The sequence below is a fragment of the Ranitomeya imitator genome, chromosome 4 (genome assembly GCF_032444005.1).
Source record: "Ranitomeya imitator isolate aRanImi1 chromosome 4, aRanImi1.pri, whole genome shotgun sequence".
Classification (NCBI taxonomy): domain Eukaryota; kingdom Metazoa; phylum Chordata; class Amphibia; order Anura; family Dendrobatidae; genus Ranitomeya; species Ranitomeya imitator.
In genome coordinates this window covers 503,378,325-503,396,478 of record NC_091285.1, presented here as the reverse complement: position 1 = coordinate 503,396,478, position 18,154 = coordinate 503,378,325, and positions in this window count along the sequence as shown.

Genomic DNA, 18,154 nt, shown 5'->3' with positions numbered 1-18,154 from the left:
GTTTTCGCCCACTGAGCGGAATTATGATGTTGGTAATCGGGAGCTTTTGGCCATGAAGTGGGCATTTGAGGAGTGGCGTCATTGGCTTGAGGGTGCTAGACATCGTGTGGTGGTCTTGACTGATCACAAAAATCTGATTTACCTTGAGTCTGCCAAGCGTCTGAATCCTAGACAGGCTCGTTGGTCACTGTTTTTCTCCCGTTTCGATTTTGTGGTTTCATACCTGCCAGGTTCAAAGAATGTGAAGGCGGATGCTCTTTCTAGGAGTTTTGTGCCTGACTCCCCTGGAAATTCTGAGCCCACTGGTATCCTTAGGGATGGGGTGATTTTGTCGGCTGTCTCCCCAGACTTGCGACGTGCTTTGCAGGAGTTTCAGGCGGATAAACCTGATCGTTGTCCGCCTGAAAGACTGTTTGTTCCGGATAATTGGACCAGTAGAGTCATCTCCGAGGTCCATTCTTCTGCGTTGGCAGGTCATCCTGGAATATTTGGTACTAGAGACTTGGTGGCCAGGTCTTTTTGGTGGCCTTCCTTGTCGAGGGATGTGCGTTCTTTTGTGCAGTCTTGTGAAGTTTGCGCTCGGGCTAAGCCTTGCTGTTCTCAGGCCAGTGGATTGTTGTCACCTTTGCCTATCCCGAAGAGGCCTTGGACGCACATTTCCATGGACTTTATTTCGGATCTCCCTGTCTCTCAAAAAATGTCCGTCATCTGGGTTGTGTGTGACCGCTTTTCTAAGATGGTTCATCTGGTACCCTTGCCTAAGTTACCTTCCTCCTCTGAGTTGGTCCCTCTGTTTTTTCAGAACGTGGTTCGTTTGCATGGGATTCCAGAGAACATCGTTTCTGACAGGGGATCCCAGTTTGTGTCTAGATTTTGGCAGACTTTCTGTGCTAAGATGGGCATTGATTTGTCCTTTTCGTCTGCATTCCATCCTCAGACGAATGGCCAGACGGAACGAACTAATCAGACCTTGGAAACTTATTTAAGGTGTTTTGTTTCTGCTGATCAAGATGACTGGGTTACCTTTTTGCCGCTTGCCGAATTTGCCCTTAATAATCGGGCTAGTTCTGCTACCTTGGTTTCTCCTTTCTTTTGTAATTCGGGGTTTCATCCTCGTTTTTCCTCTGGTCAGGTGGAGCCTTCTGATTGTCCTGGAGTGGACATGGTGGTGGATAGGTTGCATCAGATTTGGAGTCATGTGGTGGACAATTTGAATTTGTCCCAGGAGAGGGCTCAGCAGTTTGCTAATCGCCATCGCCGCGTGGGTCCTCGACTTCGTGTTGGGGACTTGGTGTGGTTGTCTTCTCGTTTTGTTCCTCTGAAGGTCTCTTCTCCTAAGTTCAAGCCTCGGTTCATCGGTCCCTATAGGATCTTGGAAATTCTTAACCCTGTGTCGTTTCGTTTGGATCTCCCAGCATCGTTTGCTATTCATAATGTGTTCCATCGGTCGTTGTTGCGGAAGTATGAGGTACCTGTTGTTCCTTCGCTTGAACCTCCTGCTCCGGTGCTGGTGAAGGGAGAATTGGAGTATGTTGTGGAGAAGATCTTGGATTCTCGTGTTTCCAGATGGAAACTCCAATATTTGGTCAAGTGGAAGGGTTATGGTCAGGAGGATAATTCTTGGGTGGTTGCCTCTGATGTTCATGCTGCTGATTTGGTCCGTGCATTTCATAGGGCTCATCCTGGTCGCCCTGGTGGTTCTCGTGAGGGTTCGGTGACCCCTCCTCAAGGGGGGGGGTACTGTTGTGGATTCTGTTTTTGGGCTCCCTCTGGTGGTTACAGATGGTACTGGGTGACTTGTGTTTTCTGCGGTCTCTGGTGTCCACCTGTTCTATCAGGATATGGGAGTTTCCTATTTAACCTGGCTTTCTTGTCATTTCCTCGCCGGGTATCAATGTAATCAGTGTGTCTTGTTACCTCTGCTTCCCGCTTCTGTATTCTTCAGGACAAGCTAAGTTTTTGATTTTCCTGTTCCACGTTTTGCTTAATTTTTGTCTTAGTCCAGCTTGCAGATATGTGATTCCTTTTTGCTGGTTGCTCTAGTGGGCTGATATTACTCCTCATGTTCCATGAGTTGGCACATGAGTTCAAGTAATTTCAGGATGGTTTTTTGTAGGGTTTTTCGCTGACCGCGCAGTTCACTTTTGTATCCTCTGCTATCTAGCTTTAGCGGGCCTCATTTTGCTGAATCTGTTTTCATAACTACGTATGTGCTTTCCTCTCATTTCACCGTCATTACATGTGGGGGGCTGCTATTTCTGTGGGGTGTTTCTCTGGAGGCAAGAGAGGTCTGTGTTTCTTCTAATAGGAGAAGTTAGTCCTTCGGCTGGCGCGAGACGTCTAGGAATCATCGTAGGCACGTTCCCCGGCTACAGCTAGTTGTGTGTTTAGGTTCAGGATCGCGGTCAGCTCAGTTTCCATCACCCTAGAGCTTGTTTTGTTTTTTGGGCTTGTCCATTTGTGATCCCCTGCCATTGGGATCATGACACAGCACACGTACAGCACACAGACAGCACACGGACCGTAAAAACGTACTCGCGGACATCACACGGATCCCACACGGTTGGCCTACGTGAGCACATGGACACACAGACACGGATAACTCCGGTACCGTTTTCTCTGGTACTGGAATTATCTGGACGTGTGAGACTGACCGTAAGCTGTGAACTCAAGTTTTTCATTCAGTCCCATTGCCACAGGTGTATAAAATCCAGAAAGCAAGGTGGATGTTCTGGTGAAAATGTCCAATTTTTATTTACAGAGAATATGAGCAGGAAAACAAGTGGAGAGAAAGGCAACATGTTTAAAATTCAGCTCTCAGCCAGGCAATCTTCCTTGATAAGCATCTTTTTGAGAGAGTGGGTCATTCTAGAGCTCACTAAATTCAAGCATGGCCTTTTGATAGGATGCTACCATTGTATCCAGTCAGTTCATTAAATTTGTTCCTAAATATTCCACAAAAAATTATGAGTGGTATTATTGAAAAGTGGAGCCACTAAAGAGCCACAAGAAGATCAAATCCAAAAATATTGTCCAGCACACCTGCTGGTAGTATTTGTGTAATATGTGGGATCACTTGTACACTGTGGTCATTTACAGACATATATAACCTAAAATAAAAACATAATGCATAGTCACATGACAAAAGTATATACATAGTAGCAGATGTAAAAAACAAAGGGTAATTAGTTTACTTTTTTTTTATCAAAAAAGCGTAAAAGCCATCCAACTGCAAAAAGTTGTACCCAATCAAGGATGCTATCTAATGCTAACGACTCACCTTGCGACATGCCATCCAGGCCTCAAAATACGACTCCTTTGCCTGAAACCACACAGCAGAGAGGCTGTCATTCAAGCAGTAGAAGGTTGTGCTGGATGGGGAATAGAGCTGGAGTGACAGAGGCTTCAGACCTACAAGTCACAGTCATGGGACAAGCCATTATCACAGAGGGCTATGTTGTACCAAGACTAGAAGGATACCAGCACCAAGATTGGTGAGGATAGCGTTTTTTTTGTTTTGTTTTTTAACATTTTTCTCTCTTATTCTTGGCATGGAAAACAACAACAACAACAATCTGCATGTTTTGGTGCCAATATGTCTCTGTAGGTTGTCATGCAGATTCTTGTGTGTTTACTGTGGAAGCTTTCCGCGGCATATTGGCTATGTGTGAATAGACCCTTACAAAAATATATTCTGTGCACAATCTATTTTATTCAGTGCAGCAGAAAGATATTTTTATAAAACAGATGACAGTGATTTGATTTCTGCAGGTTGTTATCAGATTCAGATGGTCATACATTACACATTAATGTCTGGTTAATCACCTGATTTCAGCAGTTTACCTTGTAATGTGTATCGGTACCTCATAACGCAGACACTTTACAGGTCAATATACATAATCTTTTCCGAATGATAAGTCACTAAAGGTGTCAGTGGAAACTTATTCATCTTTCCCCACAGACAAACAGAGCCAAATGAGTGTGTGCTTTGGGGGCTCGCGAGAGGCTGATTATTTGGGCAGCAGGCAATTTGTATGGCCATCCTTACTCCTAACAGTTGAGCTCATACATGAATTATTCTGCATGCCTTTGTCTCTGTTCTGGGATTCTATGGGACCTAGTTATCTATACACCTGAATAAATTGAAATACTTAAAAGAAAATGCGAAAAAATAACCATTGAGGTCGGTTATACAGCATAAAGGTGACTTTGCTAATCAGTACAGTGCAAAAAGAATGTGATTTTTGCACATGAAAAAAAACTAATGGACAGGAAAAAACACATTTCCAGATAATTAGGATTAGTTTGTGTTTAGAATCTACTTTTGTATTCAAGTGTTTAATTTATTAAGCTATTGCTGTCCAGGCCTGATCTCCACAAAGGCACCTTAGTGAGTAAAAGGTTTAGCTATGATTTTGATTGCATTTTTATATGGCTTCATCCTCTTTACACCCCCACGTTCAATGCTTATCAGTGTACATAATTACATATGTATTAATATATAGCTCACAAAATCCCACACAAAATAAATCCGGATTAGTGTTCTAAATGGAGTAATAAATAATGAAAGTCATTTCTTTAACTCCAAGATGGAGTTGTGAATACTTACAAATATACATGTAAAAAATTTGGATATTTCACGCTGTAATAAACAATTGTGTAAGTGACAAGCCAACTAAGGGGAGTCAAGAATTTAGCATCATCTAAAAAACAGGAGTTCCAATTTACTCCTATCTGAGATGTTTGCTTTATCATGAATATAGTGATATTATTGTGATCCAAAACGTGACGTTATAGGTAATGAGCAGTAATTGGACATGATGATCCAAATACTGCCCAAGTGGCTCTGACAGAGCTGCCATCAGCTTACTGCTATATGTGGCCTGGTGAGCAGCGGAACAGAGGGGGCCCAGAGCTCCGCTCTTGCGCTTCTGCTCACCGGGCCCCATCGTGCACTAAACTTCTATGTGCTGCGGCGCTCATGCTGGGACCTGGGAGCTTTCTCGGAGCTCCATGGCCGTCTAACCTAGAGGGCTGCGCAGCTCCTGCTCCCTTCTCTGGATTTCTGGTCAGGTGTCGGCACATACACGATGACGTCATTGTGTATGTACCAACATGTACGAGGACTGTTAATGATGGAAGGGCGCTGAAAATGATGAAGGGGCTGCAAATGATGAAGGGGGCTGCAAATGATGGAGTGGGGCTTCAAATGGTGGAGGGGCAGCAAATGATGGAAAGGACTGCAAATGATGAAGTGAGGGAGGGAATGGGGACTGCACATGATGAAGTGGGGGGAGGGGAACAGCAAATGATGAATGGGGGTCTCCACATGATGAATGGAGGGGGACAGCACATGATGAACGGAGCACTGCAAATGATGTAAGGGGACTGCAAATGATGAAGGGGCTGAAAATGATGGACAAGGGCTGCAAATGATAAGGGAGGTGAGGGAGGGGATGAGAGACTGCACATGGTGAAGTGGGCAGAGAGTGACTGCAAATAAATGGAAGGGGACTGCACATGATGAAGTGGGGGGAGTGGGACTGCACATGATGGAGGGGGGAGCTGCAAATGATGAAGTGAGGGGGTGGGGGAGTGTGTATAATGAAGTGAGGAAGGGGATGGGGGACTGCACATGATGAAGTGAGGGAGGGGACAGCACATGATGAAGTGGGGGGAGGGGGACTGCACATGATGAACGGAGGGGGACTGCATATGATGAACGGAGGGCTGCAAATTATGAAGAGCGGGCTGCAAATGATGATAGGGCTGCAAATGATGAAAGGGTGACTGCAAATTGTGAAGGGGCAGCAAATGATGGAGAGGGACTGCACATAATGAAAGGGGGCTGCATATGATGGAGGGGATTGCAAATGATGAAGTGAGGGAGAGGAAGGGGGACTGCACATGATGAAGTGGGGGGAGGGGACTGCACATGATGAAGTGGTGGGGGACACCACATGATGAACAGAGGGGGACTGTTAATGATGGAGTGGGGCTCCAAATAATGGAGGGGGCTGCAAAGAATGAAGGGGTGCTTTAAATGATGGATGGGGGCTGCCAATGATGGAGGGGACTGCAAATGATGAAGTGAGGGAGGGGATGAGGGACTGCACATGATGGAGTGGGGGAGGGGGACTGCACATGATGAAGTGGGGGAGGGGGACTGCACATGATGAATGGAGGGGGACTGCACATGACAAACAGAGGTCTGCAAATGATGGAGGGGGCTGTAAATGATGAAGGGGCTGCAAATGATGAAGGGGACTCCAAATGATGAAGTGGGTTGAGGCGGACTGCACATAATGAATGGAAGGGGGCTGCACATGATGAAGTGGGGGAGTGGTACTGCACATGATGGTGGGGGAGCTGCAAATGATGAAGTGAGTGGAGAACGGGTGACTGCACAAGATGGAGGGGGACTGCACATGTTGAAGTGGAGTGAATGAGATTGCACATGATGGAGGAGGAGCTGAAAATGATGAAGTGGGGGAGGAGGACAGCAAATGATGAATTCAAGGGGAGGGGAACTGAAAATGATTCATTGAGGGAGATGGCAAATGATGAAGTGAGGGGGACTGCACATGATGAATGGAGGGGGACTGCACATGATGAACGGAGGGGGACTGCACATAATAAACGGAGCACTGCAAATGATGGAAGGGGACTGCAAATGATGAAAAGGGCTGCAAATGATGAAGGAGGCTGCAAATGATGAAGGGGGCTGCAAATTATGGAGAAGGGCTGCAAATGATAAGGGAGGTGAGGGAGGGGATGAGAGACTGCACATGATGAAGTGGGCAGAGGGGGGCTGCAAATGAACGGAAGGGAACTGCACATGATGAAGTGGGGGTGTGGGACTGCACATGATGGAAGGGGAGCTGCAAATGATGAAGTGAGTGGAGAACGGGGGACTGCAAATGATGAAGTGAGGAGGTGGGGGACTGCGAATAATGAAGTTAGGAAGGGGATGGGGGACTGCACATGATGAAGTGGGGGGAGGGGGACTGCACATGATGAACGGAGGGGGACTGTATATGATCAACGGAGGACTGCAAATGATGCAGAGGGGGCTGTAAATGATGATGGGGCTGCAAATGATGAAAGGGTGGCTGCAAATGGTGAAGGGGGCTGCAAATGATGGAGAGGGACTGCAAATAATGAAAGGGGGCTGCAAATGATGAAGGGGCTACAAATGATGGAGTGGTGCAGGAAATGATGGATGGGGGCTGCAAATGATCGAGGTGATTGCAAATGATGAAGTGAGAGAGAGGAAGGGGGACTGCACATGATGAAGTGGGGGGAGGAGGACTGCACATGATGAAGTGGTGGGGGACACCACATGATGAACAGAGGGGAACTGCAAATGATGGAGTGGGGCTCCAAAAAATGGAGGGGGCTGCAAATGATGAAGGGGCGCTTCAAATGATGGATGGGGGCTGCCAATGATGGAGGGAACTGCAAATGAGGAAGTGAGGGGAGAGTGACTGCACATGATGAAGTGGGAGGAGGGGGACTGCACATGATTAATGTACGGGGACTGCCCATGATGAACAGAGGTCTGCAAATGATGCAGGGGGCTGTAAATCATGAAGGGGGCTGCAAATGATGGAGGGGGCTGCAAATGATGAAGTGGCTTGAGGGGTATTGCTCATAATGAATGGAAGGGGACTGCACATGATGAAGTGGGGAGTGGTACTGCACATGATGGTGGGGGAGCTGCAAATGATGAAGTGAGTGGAGAACGGGCGACTGCACATAATGAATGGAGGGCGACTGCACATGATGAAGTGGGGGTAGTGGGACTGCACATGATAGAGGGGAAGCTGCAAATGATGAAGTGAGGGGGAGGAGGACAACAAATGATGAATTCAAGGGGAGGGGAACTGAAAATTAGTTATTGAGGGGGATGGCAAAAGATGAAGTGAGGGGTAGTGCACATGATGAACGGAGGGGGACTGCACATGATGAATGGAGGTGGACTACACATGATAAACGGAGCACTGAAAATGATGGAGAAGGGCTGCAAATGATGAGGGAGGTGAGGGAGGGGATGAGAGACTGCACATGATGAAGTGGGGGAGTGGGACTGTACATGATGGAGGGGGAGCTGCAAATGATGAAGTGAGTGGAGAACGGGGGACTGCAAATGATGAAGAGAGGAGGTGGGGGACTGCAAATAATGAAGTGAGGAAGGGGATGGGGGACTGCACATGATGAAGTGGGGAGGGGACAGCACATGATGAAGTGGGGGAGGGGGGCTGCACATGATGAACGGAGGGCGACTGTATATGATCAACTGAGGACTGCAAATGATGCAGAGGGGGCTGCAAATGATGATGGGGCTGTAAATGATGAAGGGGGCTGCAAATGAAGTGGGTTGAGGGGGAGTGCACATAATGAATGGAAGGGGACTGCACATGATAAAGTGGGGGAGTGGTACTGCACATGATGGTGGGGGAGCTGCAAATAATGAAGTGAGTGGAGAACGGGTGACTGCACAAGATGGAGGGGGACTGCACATGTTGAAGTGGAGTGAATGAGACTGCACATGATGGAGGAGGAGCTGAAAATGATGAAGTGGGGGAGGAGGACAGCAAATGATGAATTCAAGGGGAGGGGAACTGAAAATGATTCATTGAGGGAGATGGCAAATGATGAAGTGAGGGGGACTGCACATGATGAATGGAGGGGGACTGCACATGATGAACGGAGGGGGACTGCACATAATAAACGGAGCACTGCAAATGATGGAAGGGGACTGCAAATGATGAAAAGGGCTGCAAATGATGAAGGAGGCTGCAAATGATGAAGGGGGCTGCAAATTATGGAGAAGGGCTGCAAATGATAAGGGAGGTGAGGGAGGGGATGAGAGACTGCACATGATGAAGTGGGCAGAGGGGGACTGCAAATGAATGGAAGGGAACTGCACATGATGAAGTGGGGGTGTGGGACTGCACATGATGGAGGGGGAGCTGCAAATGATGAAGTGAGTGGAGAACGGGGGACTGCAAATGATGAAGTGAGGAGGTGGGGGACTGCGAATAATGAAGTTAGGAAGGGGATGGGGGACTGCACATGATGAAGTGGGGGGAGGGGGACTGCACATGATGATTGGAGGGGGACTGTATATGATCAACGGAGGACTGCAAATGATGCAGAGGGGGCTGTAAATGATGATGGGGCTGCAAATGATGAAAGGGTGGCTGCAAATGGTGAACATGATGAACGGAGGGGAACTGCACATGATGAAGTGGGGTAGAGGGACTGCCCATCATGGAGGGGGCTGCAACTGATGAAGTGAGTGGAGAACGGGGTACTGCAAATGATGAAATGAGGGGGAGGGTGACTGTAAATGATGAAGTGAGGAAGGGGACAGGGGACTGCCCATGATGAAGTGGAGAGAGGGGAACTACACATGATGAATGGAGGGGGACTGAACATGATGAAGTGGGGGGAGTGGGACTGCACACGATGGAGGGGGCTGCAAATGATAAAGTGAGTAGAGAACGGAGCACTGCAAATGATTTGAGGGAGGGGACGAAGGACTGCACATGATGAAGTGAACGGAAGGGGACTGCAAACATGAACAGAAGGGGACTGCATATGATGAACGGAGGGGGACTGCACATGATGAAGTTGGGGGGGTGGGACTGCACATGATGGAGGGTGGAGCTGCAAATGATGATGAAGTGAGTGGAGAATGGGGGACTGCAAATGATCAAGTGGAGGGAGGGGGACTGTGAATAATGAAGTGAGGAAGGGGATGGTGGACTGCACATGATGAAGTGGGGGAGGGGACAGCACATGATGAAGTGGGGGGCTGCAAATGATGGAGAGGGGCGGCTGCAAATGATGATGGGGCTGCAAATGATGAAAGGATGGCTAGAAATGCTCAAGGGGGCTGTAAATGATGGAGGGGACTGCAAATAATGAAAGGGGGCTGCAAATTATGGAGGGGCTGCAAATAATGAAAGGGGGCTGCAAATGATGGAGGGGATTGCAAATGATGAAGTGAGGAAGTGGACAGGGGGCTTTACATGATGATATGGTGGGAGGGGGACTGCATATGATGAATGGAAGTGGACACCACATGATGACAGAGAGGGATTGCAAATGATGAAGGGGGCTGCTAATGATGGAGTGGTGCTTCAAATGATGGATGGGGCTGCAAATGAAGGAGGGTACTGCACATGATGAAATGAGGGGGGGACTGCACATGATGAAGTAGTTGGAGGGGGACTGCACATGATGAAGTGGGGGGAGGCGGACTGCATATGATGACTGTAGGGGGACTCCACATGATGAACACAGGGGGACTGCACATGATGAATGGAGGGGGACTGCACGTGATGAACAGAGGTCTGCAAATGATGGAGGGGTACAACAAAAGAGAAAAAAAACGAACTACAAGGATCAATATAGTAATGAAAAAGACCACAAAAAGATGTATAAAGTAGTTCAAAAAAACATATTTTTACATTTACATTATGTACAAATGTACATAAAACAATGGCATATATCAAATGCGCGTCGGTGGATCCTTACGAAGGATTTCTGATCCGAAACGCGCCTCGGGGATCCTGACGAAGGATTTCTGATCCGAAACGCGCGTCGGGGCGCGTTTTGCTCGCACTCACCGCTCCATTCAGGTAAACCATGGTATCCATAGTCACACTCTGTGACTGATTTTCTATGCAGCTGCAGGTCACGTTATGACTATGTCTTATACTAAGCAATTGATTCGGTCTTACATTCAACAATAGATTCTACTTAGACTATGTGCACTGATCATTGCGGTTTTTTGGTTTCCTGATGTACCTCTCTGTACATGCATCTGCCCCTTTAGTACATTCTACGGGTTATTTATATATAACATTTGATATATGCCATTGTTTTATGTTCATTTGAGTATTATATATTTTCATACAACGTATGCGGTGTCTGTGTGGGCTTATACACATTTTGTGTGGTTAGCGCCACTTTGCCATCTTCTTTCTTCTTTTTTTGTCCCTATGTGTTACTAATAAAAATATATTTTTTTGAACTACTTTATACATCTTTTTGTGGTCTTTTTCATTACTATATTCATCCTTGTAGTTCGGTTTTTTCTCTTTTGTTGTATTCCTCATTTACCGAATGGTCAGCCATTTTTTGTTTTTTTATTTTTTCCTTTATCAAGCTTTGCGATATATTGTGGTTTGTACTTATTCTACTATATTGCTTGTGAAGTGTGTTTTTTCTTAAATGATGGAGGGGGCTGCAAATGATGAAGTGAGGGAGGGGACGAGGGACTTCACATGATGAAGTGGGTGGAGGGGGACTGCACATAATGAATGGAAGGGGACTGCACATGATGAAGTGGGGGAGTTGGACTGCACATGATGGTGGGGGAGCTGCAAATGAAGTGAGTGGAGAACAGGGGACTGCACATGATGAAGTGGGGGAGGGGGACTGCACATGATGAAAGGAGAGGGACTTCACATGTTGAATGAAGGTCTGCAAATGATGGAGAGGATGTTGCAAATGATGATGGGGCTGCAAATGATGAAGTGAGGGATGGGACATGGGATTGTACATGATGAAGTGGGGGAGGAGGGCTGTACATGATGAACAGAGGGGACTGCATATGATGAATGGAAGGGTACTGCACATGATGAAGTGGGGGAGGGGGACTGCACATGATGGAGGGGAGCTGCAAATGATGAAGTGAGGGGGAGGAGGACAGCAAATGATGAATTCAGAGGGAGGGGAACTGAAAATGAATGATTAATTGAGGGGGATGGCAAATGATGAAGTGAGGGGGACTGTGCATGATGAAGTGGGGGAGTGGGACTGCACATGATGAATGGAGGGAGACTGCACATGATGAAGTGGGGGAAGTGAGACCGCACATGATGGAGGGGGCTGCAAATGATGAAGTGAGTAGAGAACAGAGTACTGCAAATGATGAATTGAGGGGGAGGGTGACTGCGAATGGTTAAGTGAGGAAGGGGACGGGGACTGCATCTGCTGAAGTGAAGGGGGACTGCACATGATGAATGGAGGGGGACTGCACATGATGAACGGAGGGATGGAAATGATGGATAGGGGGCTGCAAATGATGATGGGGCTGCAAATGATGAAGGGGTGGCTGAAAATGATGAAGGGGCTGAAAATGATTTAGAGGCTTCAAATGATGGAAGGGGCTGCAAATGATGAAGTGAGGGAGGGGACGAAGGACTGCGCATAATGAAGTGAGGGGAAGGGGAACTGAAAATGATGAAGTGAGGGGGATGGCAAATGATGAAGTGAGGGGGACTGCAAATTTTGAAGTGAGGGGCAGATGGGGACTGCAAATGATGAAGTGGGGAGAGGGACTGCAAATGATGAATAGAGGATGAGGGATGGGGGACAGCAATTGAACTGAAGGTGGGGGACGAGGAGAGCAAATAAGGAGAGAAAGTGATTAATTTTGAGGTTGGTAGGAGTAAATGATGTATTGAATGTGAGGGGAGAGCAGTTGACAACGAAAAGAGGGTGGGAGAGAGAGAAAACAAGACAAGGAATAGGGGCAGAAGGGGTATGTAACATAACATAGTAACATAGTAACATAGTTAGTAAGGCCGAAAAAAGACATTTGTCCATCCAGTTCAGCCTATATTCCATCATAATAAATCCCCAGATCTACGTCCGTCTACAGAACCTAATAATTGTATGATACAATATTGTTCTGCTCCAGGAAGACATCCAGGCCTCTCTTGAACCCCTCGACTGAGTTCGCCTATGTAAATATAATGAATCGGGGGAGCAGTGGGTACAGAGTAGAGACTGTTGAGGATACAGTGACTGGTAATGAATTGGGGGAAAGACTACAGGGGCTAATTAATTTATATATTTATTAGGTGGGAAAATGGCTATTTATAGCTAGTAGGGAAACGGTGGTGGATTACAATTTATATTTGGAATGGTGGATTGCATAATAACTAATTATATAATAATGGTGGGTGCATGTCTGTATTCAGCTGCATAGTGTAGAAGAAAGGGAAAAAGTGGGGAATGTCCTCTGGAAGAGGTGCTCTAGGTAACTATTTGTTATTTTATGCAGAGACAAGTCCTGGCGGGAAGACGTGATGGCGGTCTGCGCTGCATGAAAAAGAAAAGTGAAGATGAAGGACTTCAGCTAGAGACGTCACTGGTAAGTCAGTGTGTTGCCTGTACACTGTCACTATATACAGAGCTCCTGTGTATAATGTCACTAGTGATCACTGTATTACCTGTACACGGACACTATATACAGAGCTACTGTGTATAATGATTAATTGAGGGGGATGGCAAATGATGACGTGAGGGGGACTGCGCATGATGAAGTGGGGGACCAGATATGACTTGTATTGTTTAAGATTTCTGTACTTATTTTTATTATGTATACCCCTCCTCTCATGTACAGCGCCATGGAATAAATGGCGCTATAACAATAAATAATAATAATAATGTCACTGGTGATCACTGAATTTCCTCTACACTGACACTGTATACTATGTACAAAGCTCCTATGTATAATGTCCCTGGTGATCACTGTATTAACTGTGCACTGACGCTATATACTGAGCTCCTGTGTATAATGTCACTGGTGATCACTGTATTACCTATACACTGACACTGTATACTATGTACAGAGCTCATGTGTATAATGGCAAGCTCCTGTGTATAATGGCACTGGTGATCACTGTATTACCTTTACACTGACAGTAAGTACAGAGCTCCTGTGTATAATGGCACTTAGTATTGTGTTTTTTTTTATTAATGATCAGTATTGCAGTATTTGGTCACTATGTGGTGGTAATATGTGGTCTGGTAATGGTGTGGAGGTATTTCTTCCTGGCATGTCATATTATTCATTCGCTATGTGGTGGTAATATGTAGCCTGATCATGGTGTGGGGGTATTTGTTCCTTGTATGGGGTATTATTTGGTCACTATGCCATGGAAATACGTGATCTGGTCATGGCGTGGCTGTATTTCTCCCTTGTATGTGGTAGCATTCAGTCACTATGTGGTGGTTATAGATGGCCGGGCCATGTTGTGGTGGTATTTGTCCCTCGTATGTGGTATTATTCAGTCACTATATGGTGGTAACATTTGGTCTGGTCATGGTGCAGCGGTATTTGTCCCTTGGATGTGGTACTTATGGGAGCTCTTTTTTATTTCTTAGACTTTTAAATTGGAGAAATCCAATGTTCAAGCACGCAAGTTTGTTTTCATAGGGAACTGAAAATAATAAGCTGCTATAAACCTCTGGCAACGCCTGACATGTTAAAAATGGTGTTCATACACAATGAAATCATGGTAAAAATCACATTGTTTCCTTGCTATGATTTTCCCAAAATGAGGCAAAATAACAGTGCTTTTAAGATGATTTTGGAAAATCATAGAAAAATAAGGATGACATTTTACCACAATTTGGCGAGATGTAAATGCAGCCAAAAATCCAAAATACCATAATTAGTTACATTGGCAATCCAGGGTATAGTTAGATACATATACATGATAACTTTGCTCAATTATACCAAAATAAGAAAGAAACAAATGTGGCACCCCTAGGGGTATTTGCCACAAAAATAGTTACTGACAGTAAATGCAAATACTAAAATAACAAGACTGCACTACCACCTCCGGCCAGAAGGGGGAGCTCCAGAGACTCCCCTTGATCCATTCTGGTCTGAGAGAAGAACTGGCAGTTGGGCTAAGGAGCTGAAAGTGAGAGGTCATACAGTTGAATCTCTAACAGCCCTGTGACTGTTACCAGGCCTAAATCACCGGCCTGAGGAGAAGAGGGATAGAGAAAAAGGACATTGTGAGAACCGGGTAGCATTAATCACTACCCAGAACAGGCGCAAAGACGGATACCGGATCCGTGGCTGTATTCATTACATATAATACAGCAACCGGAAAAACGTGAGGTGATATCAGCTTCACTAGGGTCGGACGCAGCAACAGACACAGAGTTCAGCGGTACTCCTGGAGGGGGTAAGCCGATAAAAGGACTCGGGTTGCCCGTCGAACCAGGACCCCGAGGGGACAGATTGGGCCGGCAGCCAGTTCACATACAGCAGCAGGGCCACACAGATATTGCGTACAATAAGAGGCGAAGACCCCGGCAGGGTCAAAGTAACTCAGAGTTCCCATACAGACTCCGGTGACAGGACTGGTTGTAAATCCTTTTTTGTTAAAGTAAACTGGTTAAACGTTTCAGTGCCTCAGTCTTTCATTTGGACAATAGCCATCTATCCAGGATTGGGATCATCACCGCTGGGAGAACCTGCTGCTGATCAAGTAAGTGCCTGTTCCCTCACGATACCCTTTACACTGTGCATTGCCTGAGGCCACAGCACCGGGTCAAGCCACCCGTGACACCCCCCTCAAGAGACAGACCCCATTGGTCCGGTGCTGGGTACCCCGGTCTCTTGGGCGTCACAATTGGCGTCACGAACAGGATCTAGCCAGCCCGTATACCGGGTATTGTGTGCCGTGATTGGAGCCCAAAACTGTGAAAACTTGGATGAAAAATCTTGAAAATTGACTTTATTAAAGAAAAATCCATTCTCCATTGAAAACTATTGAAAGTGACTTTTCCCCATTGGTTATAATGGAGTAAAGATGGCCGCCATCCCCTGAGGTAATCACTTCATAACCGTTAGGCACGAGACTGTTAATTGAGCTACGCCATCACCTGAGCCCCAGTCTAACTGAAAAACTTCAGAATCCGCCATTACAGAGCGCGGTGGGTGGGAGCAGCAGGGGGCGTGTCATTGTGGGCGGCACCAAGCTGAGCACTCTGACATCAGAGCAAGGGGAAAATCGATCCTGCTGCACAGCGGAACGAATCTACACTATCCCGACGGAAGCGGAGGACCGGAAGGGTCCAGATTAACTAAGGGGGCACAGTATGTCGCAGCAAGGAGGCGCCGCAGCACCCGGCGACGCTAATGCAGCTGAAAGACAGAGTGTCGATAGAGAGTCCGGTAGCGCAGCGGTGCAAGGAGTGGCGCCCATCATGCCGGTGCTGATGCCATATACCCCGGGTGGCCCATGGCTTCCAATGTATGAAGGTGAGCCTAATACCCTTGACGATTTCAGAGAAAAGATGCTGGCCCATTTTGACATGTTCCCTGTGGGTGAAGTTCAGCGTGTTAGTCTCCTGATGATGCAGTGAAGTGGCCATGCTAAGCGAGAAGTCACAGCATGGGCAGCTGATCTAAAAGGCACTGTTGAACGCATATTTGCTGGATTAAAAGCTACATTTGAAACCACTGCCAGCAGCAAAGCTAAAGTACGATTCTTTAATTGCAAACAAAAAGTTAATGAGGGCGTGAGAGACTTTGCCTTAAACCTGCAGGAAGCCCTTAAATCACTTACACTGGCTGAACCCATTTTTAACACCGGAGCGGATAAACTGCTAAGAGATCAATTTATTGAGGGACTCTACACCCCTTCTCACCGGGGGCATGTGAGCATGCTTGTTTTTAAGAACCCTGAATTGACATTTGCCCAATTAAAGGAGAGCGTTATACGTCTCCAGCTGGCAGAGGCACCTCGGGATCAGGATCCTGCGCAACTCATGGCAGAGGCTCCTCAACAACATGGAGTACCAGTGACATCAGCTATGTCCGGGGCCATTGCTAAGCCCCTGGGGCCCAGTACTAATGAGGCTCTTCAACAAAAGCTTGACTCTTTAACTGATGTTGTTGCTTCAATGGCTAAAACCATGCAGGAGATGAGAGGACCCAAGATGGAGTTGTCAAACCGTAGAGAAGGTGTTCCATGGATGAGACCCCGGAGATACCCGACATGGAGAGGACGACCCCGCGACCGCTACCAACCGGATGGACAGCCCATTTGCCGCCATTGCCAGCAGCCAGGCCACTTTGCACGAGATTGTGATTTAAACGGGAATCCCCTGGGAATGCGGGCCGCTTCGCAGGAATGAACTTTCAAGGCCCAACACCCTGGCACGACAGGTACATCGGAGGACGACCCATTATCCCTATCGTGCTGGACGGAATGCCCCTCAACGCTTTGCTGGACACAGGTTCCCAGATTTCATCTATACCGTATATCCTTTATAAGAGGTACTGGGCTGATGCAGATATTGATAAAGGGCCCTCTGATGTTGAACTAGATATATGGGCCAGTAATGGTAAGTTGGTACCGAAACTAGGATTCAGGGAGATGACCATAAAGATTGGTAAAGTAGAATTGAAGAAACAGGGTATAATTGTTGTTGATGTTGACCGGCGGAACTGTGAACCAACTGTATTGATAGGAATGAATGTGTTAGAGAACTGCTTTTCCGAAGTCATTTCTGTCTTACAGCAAATTGCTGAAACTGCCCAATCCTGCCAGCAGAGAGTTCTCCGGAGGGAAATAAAAGTATTGATGTTAAGGCAACAGGTAGAAGTTGCAGGTGGAGAAATCGGCAGTGTGAGGGTAAGTGATCCAACATCTATTGTAATCCCACCAAAAACAGAAATGCTGGTATGGTGTAGAGCAGCCATTGGTACTAAGGGACGAGATTATCAAGCCTTAATAGAACCAGTGTACACCGACAGCAGGCCCACTATACTCACAGCACGAGGGATAGTCGAGGTACACCGGGGACGAGTGCCGGTACGACTTTTGAACTGTGGAGAGGAAGAGGTCACTTTGCCAAGGTATGCTACAATGGCAAAGCTATATACTGTTGACAACAATGCCATCACAACCATTGAGCCCTTAGAACCAACCTGTCAGGTGGAAGGCAATGGCTCAGATGGAGAAATGGAGGATTGGTGCCAACAGCTACACGTGGGCATAAATTCAATACCTACCCATCAAAAACAAGGGGTGTATAGGCTAGTGACGGAATATGAATAAGTCTTCAGTAAACACCCATTGGACTTCGGACGGATAGAAGGGGTAGAACACACAATCCCCACCAGTGACCATCCCCCAATAAAAGAAAGATATAGACCCATACCGCCCGCTCACTATCAATGTGCAAAAGATATGCTGAGGGAGATGAAACAGGCCGGGGTAATAAGAGACAGCTGTAGCCCCTGGGCGGCCCCTCTAGTGATTGTCAAAAAAAAGGACGGAACCATGAGAATGTGCGTAGACTACCGGAAGATTAATAA